Source organism: Hevea brasiliensis, chromosome 17, assembly GCF_030052815.1.
Source record: "Hevea brasiliensis isolate MT/VB/25A 57/8 chromosome 17, ASM3005281v1, whole genome shotgun sequence".
In the NCBI taxonomy this organism is placed as follows: domain Eukaryota; kingdom Viridiplantae; phylum Streptophyta; class Magnoliopsida; order Malpighiales; family Euphorbiaceae; genus Hevea; species Hevea brasiliensis.
Window position 1 is genome coordinate 7,229,392 of NC_079509.1, and position 12,419 is coordinate 7,241,810.

The window sequence follows — 12,419 nt, forward strand, 5'->3', positions numbered from 1 at the left end:
TTCTAACTCAGCAGCCCACGGTGTGGGCAGGGCTGGCACGTGGGATGGCCACTCTGCTGTGGCTGTCCATGATTGTGGGTACTTACTCAGCCTCTAGGACCGTTCAACTGTGAGATACAAAATTTTTATGCTTAGGATTAGGAATCCCCATGCGGGGTTGATAAATTAAATTAGGAATTTTAATTTTTAAAAAATTAGGTAAATCTGTTGATCATGGGATGGTATTGAAGGAAGATATAAAAATAGGAAGGAGATGGTGGTGCAAATTAATGAAGATTCTGTAAAGACTTTATGCATGTGGGAGCTTGATTTTCAGGAATGCATGTGTTCTTATGGACAATATTGCATTCATAAAAGCTAAATAGTCACCTTTTAGGTCATCCTAAAAGTAATTTGTTTTTTTAAGGAAAATGGATATCTAATTAATAAGTCAAACTTTTTGAGAATTTTTGGATTTAATTTATAGATGTATTTTACTTTCTGATATTTCATTTCAAAATTTTCTCTATATATATAATTCTTATTTTATATATGGAAAAATTAATAATTATCTATAATAATAATTAATATTTTTATTACCTTTTTTTAAATATTTATATTGTGCATCTATTCATATAATACTTTCTTTACTTTTAAAATAATTAAAAAAAATTGGTGTTTTAATAAAATTTATGAGCCTTTCCTTTTATGTTTTGACAAAAAATAATTTGGACTGTGGAGAGTGGGATTTGAACCCACGCCCTTTCGGACCAGAACCTTAATCTGGCGCCTTAGACCAACTCGGCCATCTCCACATTAATGTTTACTCATTTCAGAAACAAGACTATTTCGTAAATACTCCAGCGTGGGCCACAACGGGACCAGAGGTGCCATTGTCTGCATTAAAAATCCAACAAAATTTTAATGATTGCATGCGAGGAAAAGTTTTGATTAATTAGCCTTTAAAATTAGAGTCTTATTCAATATTAATATCCAACATTTTAATTTTAAAATATTCTCATCATTTTAGATTTCGTAAATAAAATAATATTTTCATTAATTATGGGCGTAAATTCATTTTAAAACAACTCATTTTACTCCCAAAATAAAGGTTAAATAATAAAAGTAGTTCTATAATAATAATAATAATAATATTTTCTTAAAAATTTATTAATTAATAAAGAGAGGAAAATTGTGAGAATTTAAATTTATGATTTCATACATTGTGAAATAAATATTTGGTATTTATTCAATAGTAAAAAACAACAATAATAATTATGTTTTGTTCATATATATGAATCTGCCCTTGGGCAGGAACAATGACTAAATGTTAAGGGTATGTGTTGGTTTTGTTGTGGGGTTGAAAAAAAACATCCTTTTAAATATATTATTTAAAAAATATTAAATTTTAATTTAAAATTAAATTTAATATATTTTAGTTATAATTTTTTAAAATAATTAAATAATTTTTTTCAAAACTATTTTATTAATTACATTTAAAATAATATTTTTTTTAACTTTTTATTTTTATCTATCAATATCAATATCAAATGAGGGTGGAGCATGTGAAAAAGTTTTGGCTTATATATATATATAGACACACACACTACACTCTATCTCTCTAGGTTCAATGCGCAGTGTTAATGGAGGTCACTTCAGGACAATGATTTAATATAATGGACTCCAACGAAGCCCTCGGCAAATTTCGTGTGTCTGGGGTCGCCTGCACGAGCTAAAAGCCCTCCCTTTCTAAAGGCTAAAGTGCCCTATAACAAATTTTCGTAAAAAGATCACCTATCCATGCAGGCCTTATATGGTCCATGCAAAACCTTACATTTTCCCCAATCATCACGCTCCCGGACTGCTAGATATGGCAACAGTCGAGTTTTTATTGATATTTAATTTAATTAAATTTTAATAAAATAAATTTAAATAATATGTAATTATATTTAAAATAAATTTAAATTTAAAAAATAATATTTAGACTGAACTTAAATTTTTTATATTATTTAAATATAAAATATATATATTTTTATAATAATCTTTATATAATTTGTTTTAAATAAAATAAAGTTAAATATTTTATGTAATTATTAAAATTTTAAAATATAAATTATTAATAAAATAAATTTTTATATAGATTATTTTTAAAAATATAAAAAATTAAATAAATTCAGATAGTTTCCAACCATAATAATCAGATTTGGATTAGCTTCGCGGGTACCATAGTCATCCTGCCAATCAGTACACTACAGGGGCCTGTTATGGTCCCACGCACGCTGGGCAGGAATCTCTTTATTTTTCTAACTTTCCCACTGTATATATATATATATATATATATATATTTTTTTTCAATACACTTATTTTTCGTGGCTTTAGATGAGATAATGGTGTGAAATTTTCTCGTGAACGCATGGTTAGTCATATCAAATATATCTAAAACTAGTATAATGGTCATGTTTTGTACGGATTAATATGTAATTTTAATTTTTAATTATTATTTTAATAACAATAATAATTATTATTATTAAATTATTTTTTATTTTATTTAATTTAATAAATTTTTAACTATTGTGATAGTAATTTTTAATTAATTTATAGTATAATTAATTAAAATATCTTATTTAATTCTTTTTATGTATAAATTGATTCTAATTTCTATGATTACTTTGTTTAAAATATAATAATTACTTTATTCACAAAAATAATTTAAACATTATAAAATTTTTATCTTTTATTATATAAATTTATGTAAAGTGATATTTATTTTCTTTAGTACTTTACAGAAAATATATTAAATTAATAAAAAAATAATATTTTTCTAATAATATATAAATATAATATGTTTGATAATTAATATAATAATTTTTTTAAATTAATAATAATGAATTGAATTATTTAAATTTAATAATAATGAAAGTGTATAACATTTTTATTAATTAAAAATAATATTTTATTGTATTATTTTCAAAAATGCTATATCTTTACATTTTTGCAAGGTGTTAAAACTATTTCTCTATTAATATGATATATTTTTTGTGAAAAAATTTTTCAAAAAATTGTTATTGCTCTACATAAATTTATGATACAAAATATAAAAATTTCATAAAAATTAAATTATTTTATATATATATATATATATATATATATATATATATATATATATATATATATATCATTTCTATTAATCTAATAAATTTTACAAAGATATACTCATAATTTTCATACTATAACTTATTTTTTCAATCAATTTTACTCCTATTTATAATCATATTTATTATTTATTTTTAAAATTCTATGACCATATAAAAAATATAGTTGAGAAATGATTTCTGCATAAAAATATAATTATTAACTAAAATAGAAAAATAATTTTGTTGGAAAAAATAATAAAATAATAGATAATCAAAATATTAGTTTGTGGTATAGTCACTAGTGAACACCCCTAATATTTAGATTAGAGACATAACATTTAAAGATGAAATTAGATTTTTTAACAATAAACAAGGCAAAATTGATAATCAATCAAGAAATCATAAAGCTCTTATAATTGACGGCAATGACCGAAAATTAATACTCTCTCAATGTTTAATCTTAGCTCCCTATTTGATGTAGAAGATAAGTATTTATATGAGTTACAAATAACTAATCTGCCACATGGTATAAAGAAACAAAAATAGAATATTCTAGAGGCTAGGCTCCAAGGTCCAATTGTGTGAAACTGATCCATTTGTCCTCCAAAGGCCCAAGCCAAGCCCAATTTGATCCTCTTGGCGCCTCCAAAGTCTACTAACCAATCTTTGCAACTCCCTTGCCTTTGCTCTTATAATTGGACCCTTGAACAATGGAAGTGGCTCCGGTGGTAGCGTCTCCTCATCATTCCCCCCTTATTGAAAATAATTCATCCTCGAATTTGACCCTACATCAATAAAAGGAGAAATATCAGAAATATTGAATGTAGCACTAACGCTATACTCACCTAGTAGTTTAATTTTGTAGGCGTTATTGTTGATACGCTCTAACATCTTGAATGGATCATCACACCTTGGATGCAGTTTCAATTTTCATTGGTTTGGAAACCGTTCCTTCCTGAAATGTACCCACACTAAGTCACCTAGCCCAAAAATAAGTACCTTGCGGCCTTTGTTAGCATGAGAAGCGTATTGTGCATTTTTCTTTTCAATGTGTACTCTAGCTTGCTCATGTAATTTCTTAACCAATTCAGCCTTTTTCTTACCATCTAGACTATCAATATGATCAATAGGCAATGGTAGCAAGTCTAGTGGTGTGAGTGGATTATATCCATATACAAGCTAAAAAGGTAAAAATCCTGTGGAAGAATGCACAACACGGTTATAAGCAAACTCAACAAATGGTAAACAATCTTCCCAAGATTTCAAGTTCTTTTGGATCTAGCACGTAATAGAGTAGTTAATGTTCTATTCACTACCTCAATTTGTCCATCAGTCTGTGGATCACAAGTAGTGGAAAACAAAAGTTTAGTGCCTAACTTACCCCAGAAGACTTTCCAAAAGTGACTTAGGAACTTAACATCTCTATCACTAACTATCGTCCTAGGTATGCCATGCAATTTGACAACCTCCCGAAAGAACAAATCAGCAATATGAGTAGCATCATCAGTTTTATGGCATGAAATGAAATGTGCCATCTTAGAAAATCTATCAACAACCACAAATATGCTATCATATTCTCTTTGTGTCTTAGGTAACCCTAATATGAAATCTATGGAAATGTCAGTCCAAGGTTCTTTAGACACAGGCAATGGTGTATACAATCCATGTGGCATAACTCTAGACTTGGCCTTTTTACATTGCACACAACTAGAACACAATTTTTCAACACTTTTTCTCATCTTAGGCCAAAAGAAATATTCATGCAAGATGTCCCAAGTTTTTGCCACGCCAAAATGGCCCATTAAACCCTCACTATGCGATTCTAACACAAGCAAGTCACGTATAGAACACATCATGTCTTTAAACAAGTACCCATCATGTCTATAATATTTTTGAAATACACCCTTCTCACAAGCATCATACAAACCAGCAAAGTCATCATCATTAGCATACAAATCTTTTATGAATTCAAACCCAAGTAACTTTACATCAAGTGTAGACAAAAGTGAGTACCTCCTAGAAAGTGCATCAGCAACAACATTTTCCTTTCCTTGCTTATATTTAATCACATATGGAAATGAATCAACAAAAGCAATCCATTTAGCATGCCTTTTACTCAACTTATTTTGATTCTTAAGATGCTTCAATGATTCATGATCAGAATGTATGACAAACTCTCTTAGGCCATAAATAATGTTGCCAAGTTTTCAAGGCCCTAACAAGTGCATATAATTCTTTGTCATAAGTAGAGTAATTCAAGGTAGCACCATTCAATTTCTCACTAAAATATGCAATAGGGCATTTCTCTTGCATCAGAACTGCACCTATACCTACACCACTAGCATCACATTCAATTTCAAATATTTTATCAAAATCAGATAAGCTCAACAATGGTGCAGTGCATAATTTTTCTTTCAATTCAGCAAATGTATTTTCATGCTTCTTTTTCCATTCAAACACAATATCCTTTTTCACAAGTTAATTCAAAAGAGCAGCAATAATACTAAAATTAGGCACAAATCTCCTATAGAAACTAGCCAATTTATGAAAACTCCTAACCTCATATGCATTTTTAGGAGTTGGCCAATCCCTAATGGCTATGACCTTTTGCTCATCTACTTCCACCCTTTGCTACTCACAACATAACCAAGAAAGACAACTCTATCTAAGCAAAAAGAACACTTCTTCATATTAACATACAGTTTTTCAGATCTCAACACATCAAACACATATCTCAAATGATGCAAATGCTCATTCATGTTTTTGCTATAGATCAAAATGTCATCAAAATAAACTACCACAAATCTGCCAATGAATTATCTAAGCATATGGTTCATTAACCTCATGAAAGTACTATGTGCATTAGTTAACCCAAATGGCATAACCATCCACTCATACAACCCATATTTTGTCTTGACCGCGGTTTTCCATTCATCCCCTTCTTTCATTCTAATCTGATGGTAACCGTTTTTCAAGTCAATCTTTGTAAACACACATGCACCAAATAACTCATCAAGCATATCATCCAATCGTTGAATGGGATATCGATACTTTATCGTGATTTTATTGATAGCAAGGCAATCTATACACATTTTGAATGTCCCATCCTTCTTTGGTACATACAAGGAGCATTGGAACCGCACATGGACTCATACTTTCACGCACATAGCCCTTTGCCAAAAGTTCCTCCACTTGCCTTTATAGTTCTTTTGTCTCCTCAAGATTACTCCCATATGCTGGTTTGTTTGGAATTGAAGCACCCGGAATGAGGTCAATTTGGTGTTCTATCCCTCGAATTGGTAGCAAACGCGAAGGAAGATCATCTGGAAACACATCCTCAAATTCCTGCAACAAACACTATGCAAGTTTTGGTTAATGTCAGATAAACATAAATTTACCTCCCGGTACATAAGCACACAAAGAGGTCTCCCCCCTTGTAAGGCTTCTCTCACTTCTTTTTCTCTCACATACAAACTCATTTTCTTCTCTTTACTCTCATTTTGCCCCGAGCCCTCACTATTTTCTTTTTCTTTTACTTCTTTGGCTCTCACTCTCCTCTCATTTTTCCTCTCATCAAGCTCGGTCTCTCAAATTTTCTCTCCAATCTTTCTTTTCCTCAACTGATTTGAAGATCCTCACTTAGTCTTCATGCACTTGAGATGGTGACATAGGAAGCAAGGTGTAGGTTCGACCATCTTTCAAAACTGTATACTTGTTCTTTTTCCCATCATGAACCACATTTCTATCAAATTTCTATGGACGGCCTAACAACAAATGGGTAGCTACCATAGGCACCACATCACAAACTACCTCATCATGGTACTTCCCAATGCTAAAAGGCATTACAACCTATTTGGTAACTCTCAATTTCCCACAATCATTAAGCCATTAGAGACCATATGGCTTTGGATGCAAAATGGTACGCAACCCCAATTTCTCAACCAATAAGCTACTAGCAACATTGCAGCAACTACCACTATCCACAATAATACTACATAGTTTTTCATTCACCAAACATCTAGTATGGAAAATATTTTCCCTTTGCACCTTATCTCCATCACCCAAATTGACTTGTGCACTCAAGGTGCATATAGTGACCAGAACATTACCATCCATGGGAGCTTGCTCTCCCTCATCAAGATACTCATCATCACTAGCAGTCTCTTCGACCTTTTCTTCACCACTCTCCCTTTCTCCATCTTCTCTAATAAACATCACTCTCCTGTTTGGACACTCATTGGAATAATGCCCCTTTCCCAAACACTTGAAGCACTTCACATCCCTTGCTCTATTTCCTGCCTTCTTATTTTTCTCTTCTACTTTTCCTTCCATCTTCCCTTTTCCTTTCCACTCCTCCTTCTTCACTTTTGGCACATCTTTTTCCACTTTAGGTGTTCCACTCCAATTCGGTTTTCATGGTGCATTGGAATCTGAATTGTATGATGATTGAGTATTCCATTTACTTTTGGCAGCCCGCTTCCTCTTCATCTCCTTTTCTGTTTTGATGGCTACTTGCATCATTTGCTCTATCATTCTACAATTTTGCAAGTCAATCATGTAAGCAATGTCAGGATTCAACCCATTCAAGAGCTGAACCATGGTGGCCTCTTCATCCTTCTCTACTTCAACCCTAATCATGGCAATTTGCATGGCTTTGTAATACTCCTCCACACTCCTACTTCCTTGGGTAAGTTGCTGCAATCTCAACTTCACCTCTCTTCCATAGTGTGGTGGCACAAACCTTTCCCTCAAGATCTCCTTCATTTCGGCCCAAGTAGTAACACCCCTCAAGCCATGTTTTCTCCTCCGTGCAAGTAATTGATCTCACCAAACCAATGCATAATCCTTGAACTCAACTGTTGCCAGCTTAAGTTTCTTCTACTCACTATAATTGTGGCACTAAAAAATCATCTCAATCTGCCTCTCCCATTCAATACAAGTTTCGGCATCCTTCTTGCCATGAAAAGGAGGAATGCTTCCCACATTGGCATCAACCCTCTTATAGTGCATCTCTCTCTCACCATAGTTATCAAATCTAAATTGTCTTCCTCCTCTCTTACCTCTAACACCTCTCCCCCTTGGTGGCCAAAACCTCCTACCATCAAAGTGATGGTTCTCATACTCAAACATTTCCTTAAACTCATCATCATACCAATTCAACTCTTTTTGCTCCTCCATCCTAGGTTCTACCCGAATTTCCCTTCCAACTCTACCTCCATCTCCCACATGCACAACTACTTCCTCCCTCCTATTTTTATTCTTCCTCTCATTACCCATTATATATTCCATCATCCTATTCACATCAGCTCTCAAACCTTTCAACTCATTCAAGTCTCTTCTCATAGTTTGCAATTCTTCATTATGAGTAGTTGTTTGGAGAGAAAGTCTCTCAAATTGTTGAGCCATAGCCTCCTTATAAACCCTTTTATCTTCAAAATTCCTCCCCTCAACTCCACTACTACTACTTGTGTTTTGTTCCATTTTGCTGCAAAGAAAACAAGGTTAGAAAATAAATGGCTCATCCTCTCAAGTGTTTAGCATACAATTAGGCTTTTATCTTCTTATGCACTCATCACTCTTGCCTTTTACTACTCAAATTCCTACATTTGTATCTTTTAAGAACCCCAAATACAAAACAAACAAAACACTCACAACTTTTATTAAAATATTCAAGAACGAGATGAAACAAGACGTAAATAAAAATATGCAATGAGACACAGAATCAAAGAAAAGAAGACTCCAAAATTAAAGTAATTAATATAAGTGAAAAGATTTTGTAGAATAAAAAAATTAAAGTAATTAATATAAGTGAAAAGATTTTGTAGACTAAAAAAAAATAACAATTTAAGGATCAAATATCATGCTAAAATGCCAGAAATCATAGCCAAGTCGCAAAACTTCCAACAATAGCACAATTTCATCACAAGATGCAATAATTTAGTTCACCAGTCAAATGAATGAGTTTTGTCCTGAAATTTTGTGGACAAACCTATCTCAAAATTGACTAATTGTTGGTAAAATTTCAAAATTTTTTGGGTGGGTTTGCTATGTAAACCAGAAAATGCCCGATTTGTGTCAAAAAATTTTGTTTTCAACCCAAATGATGGAATTTTGGGCTGAAATTTTATCTAGAGGCTACTGAGATAGTATCTAAATAGTGGGAAAATTTTTAGATTTTTCTGGTCCGGTTTACTATGCAAACCAGAAAATGACTTGTTTGTGTCAAAAATTTTGTTTTCAACCCAAATGATGGAATTTTGAGCTGAAATTTTATTTGGAGGCCACTGAGATAGTATCTAAATAGTGAGAAAATTTTCAGATTTTTCTGAATAGGTTTACTATGTGAACAAAAAATTGGCTGGTTTGTGAGTAAAATTTGATTCAACAACCAAACAATATCATTTACCCCCAAAATTGATATGTGACGTCCCAAATACCTCAAAATATCACAGATTAAATTTCAAGATCAGTAGCTAAGTGTAACCCCAAGAATCAATGCAAGTAACTTATCACAATTTTCAAATTCCCACCAAACAGCAACAATTACAAATCAAATACAACCAAACAACACCTATTTTTGTTCAAACTCAGATTTTATGTCACGACCCAACCTATGGGCCGGACCGGCACTAGGACCTGGGCCAGCCTAAAGCCTCCGAGGCTCGTAGTAAGCCTAACTGTTCATTAACCCAACTCTAAGGCCCATTTGGGCCCAATATCAAGAAAACAAACGGACAGAGTCCGGCCATAAAATGGACTTTCAAACGGAGAGTTTTCGACTCACCCGACCTGTAAACATAATAAATACTCAATTGGGGAGCTCAGCTCACCCTCCATATACTCATATCCTCATAAAAATAAATGGGAGCTCAGCTCCCTCATCTAATCTATCAAACATGCATATCATTATACGTTTACAGGTCCAACATGATAATAATATTACAGACCATAATCAAATAAATACTTCTAACACATGCGGAAATTCTAGGAGTAAATAAAATTACACAAATATTGAAAAACAACCTGCGAAGGAGAAAAGCAGGTTAACCAAAATAAAATCCTCCTGTAGCCTGAAAAAAATATTGAACAGGAGTGAGCGTTCGACTTAGAGAGTAAAATATCAATTTTAACCATAATCTCTATAACTATCTAAAACTAATGTACCCTGTAAAGTGAAATGCAACATCAACATCATTTTCACATCATAACATCAAAAAGGTAATTTGGAGCACTCACGCACCCTGTAGCATCAATCATAATATATGGGAGCTGATCCCCTATACAGCTCTCTTAAATCCAACCTGGTGCCAGCGAAGAACTCAAGCCGGACTTTCGCTTAATAAACCAAATCGAGGGTCCCAGCGAAGAACTCAAGCCGTGACTACCCCTCGAAGGATCGGGTCCCAGCGAAGAACTCAAGCCGTGACTACTCGTCCTATCCATAGTCCACACCACATCACACGCACGCCAACGCACGCACACTGCTCCAAATTACCACAACAACATCCATGGCACTTTAACAGTTATCAATGCAACATAAATCATGCCTAGAGTTTAACTACATAAATATATGCATATAAGTGATGCATGGGCATACTTGAACATATAATAATAGTGAAATTACAATTAAAATTAATATTTTACTCACAGACTTGACGACAATCACTATGGCGGCTGGGCGGAGGAAGAAGGCTATCCCGGCTCACCTGACAATTTTATTACAATGATTTAATAAATCTGACTCAATACAAACAAAGAAAAAGACCAATACGTCCTAAGTCGTGCCGAAAATCCGGCAGAGTCTCCCCTATACCTAGGACCTACCCAACCTGCAAAATGGCTCAAAACACACTTCTATATTTACAATCCATATATCCACAGCTCAATCATATCACACACCCCCTCCTGGGCCCATCAAATCAATCATCCATCACAGTATGTAATGTTTCAATTTAGTCCTTATAATTGACCATTTTTACAAAAACTGCCCAAATAAGCTCTAAAAATTCTAAAACTTTGCCCCACGGTCCTTAGCAATATTACTAAGCTATTGCAAAAAGAATCATAATTTTCTAAGCTACCACGAATATTTTATGGATTTTTAATCCTATTTCAGCACTAGAAAATTACGAAAAAGCAAGGTTCGGGTTTACCTTTGCCAATTCCGACTTCGGGAACGCGCTCGGGACGTCTGACAATGGGGGGCTAGCCAAAACCTCGGTCCAATTCGGAAACTTTTCCGGTAACGGGTCTGACCCGGTCAACTGTCGAATTTTCGCTAATCGATGATACCTACACGAAGCCCATAACACGGGGGTTAGTACATAAATTTTTTAGAATTTTCTAAGCTCATTAAATGCTCGGAAAAACACTGCGAAGTTTCGTGGGACCCACCGAAAAATGGTGTCGAAAAATTTTGAAATTTATGTCGCCGCGAAGCTCTCGACGAGTGGAGCGTGCTGGTACCCTCGGTTTTCTCGTGGGATTCACGGTTTTCTAGAAATCTAGCCCAAAAGTCGAAATGGGCTAAAATCTTCCCGAGCAAAAATCGGACAAACCGCTCGATGGATTTCGGCGTTCTTGGTGTCTATGGAAAGCTCTCGCCGAGTAGATGATTTTAGACACAAGACCCGGTCCAATTGGTGGCCGGATCGGCCGGATTTTGGCCGGAGAAGCCGAAACACCGTGCGAGCGAGGGAGGGAATTCGCGCTCGGTTTCCGGCCGTTGCAGGCGGCTGGCCGGGAGGTCGGGTGGCGCCTGGTGGGTGGCAGGGAGGTGGTCGTGGGTGGCAAGGGAGGGAGGAGAGAGAAAAGAGAGAGAGAAGGGGAGAGGGAACGACGCGCGCGAGGAAGAAAAAAAAGAGAAGAAGACCGGTCCGATTCGATCGGTCCGATCCGGTCCGGTTTGATTCGGCCGGTTCGATTCAGAATACAAAATTTTGAATTTTTACTCTGCCTCGGGATCGAAAACGAGGTCCAAAAATTCTGAAAAAATTCCAAAAAACTCAGAAAAATACGTAGACTCCAAATATATTTTTAGTTTTGCCACGTGGTCTTTAAATTAATTTTTTAAAAATCATCAAAGTTTATATTTTCGGAAAATCGAACCCGATTTTTAAAATCCGAAAAATCTCAAAAAAATTTCTAAAATTTAAATAAAATTAAAATACCAAAAATGCTCATAAAATTTAAAATTTTGGGGTGTTACATTCTTCCCCCCTTACAGAAAAAAGGCAGAATAAAGCACATGATTATACATTGAACAAATAAGGGTACTTGCTACGCATGTCCCGTTCTGACTCCCAA

At 33.9% G+C, this 12,419-nt stretch overlaps 1 non-coding gene across 1 annotated transcript; it reads right to left on the reverse strand.

Moving 5' to 3' along the window:
• Window positions 1-713: 713 nt before the first annotated feature.
• On the reverse strand, window positions 714-794 carry TRNAL-AAG (transfer RNA leucine (anticodon AAG)). Its single transcript has one exon. It is a non-coding gene; the product is annotated as a tRNA-Leu (tRNA).
• Between the last annotated feature and the right edge of the window lie 11,625 nt (window positions 795-12,419).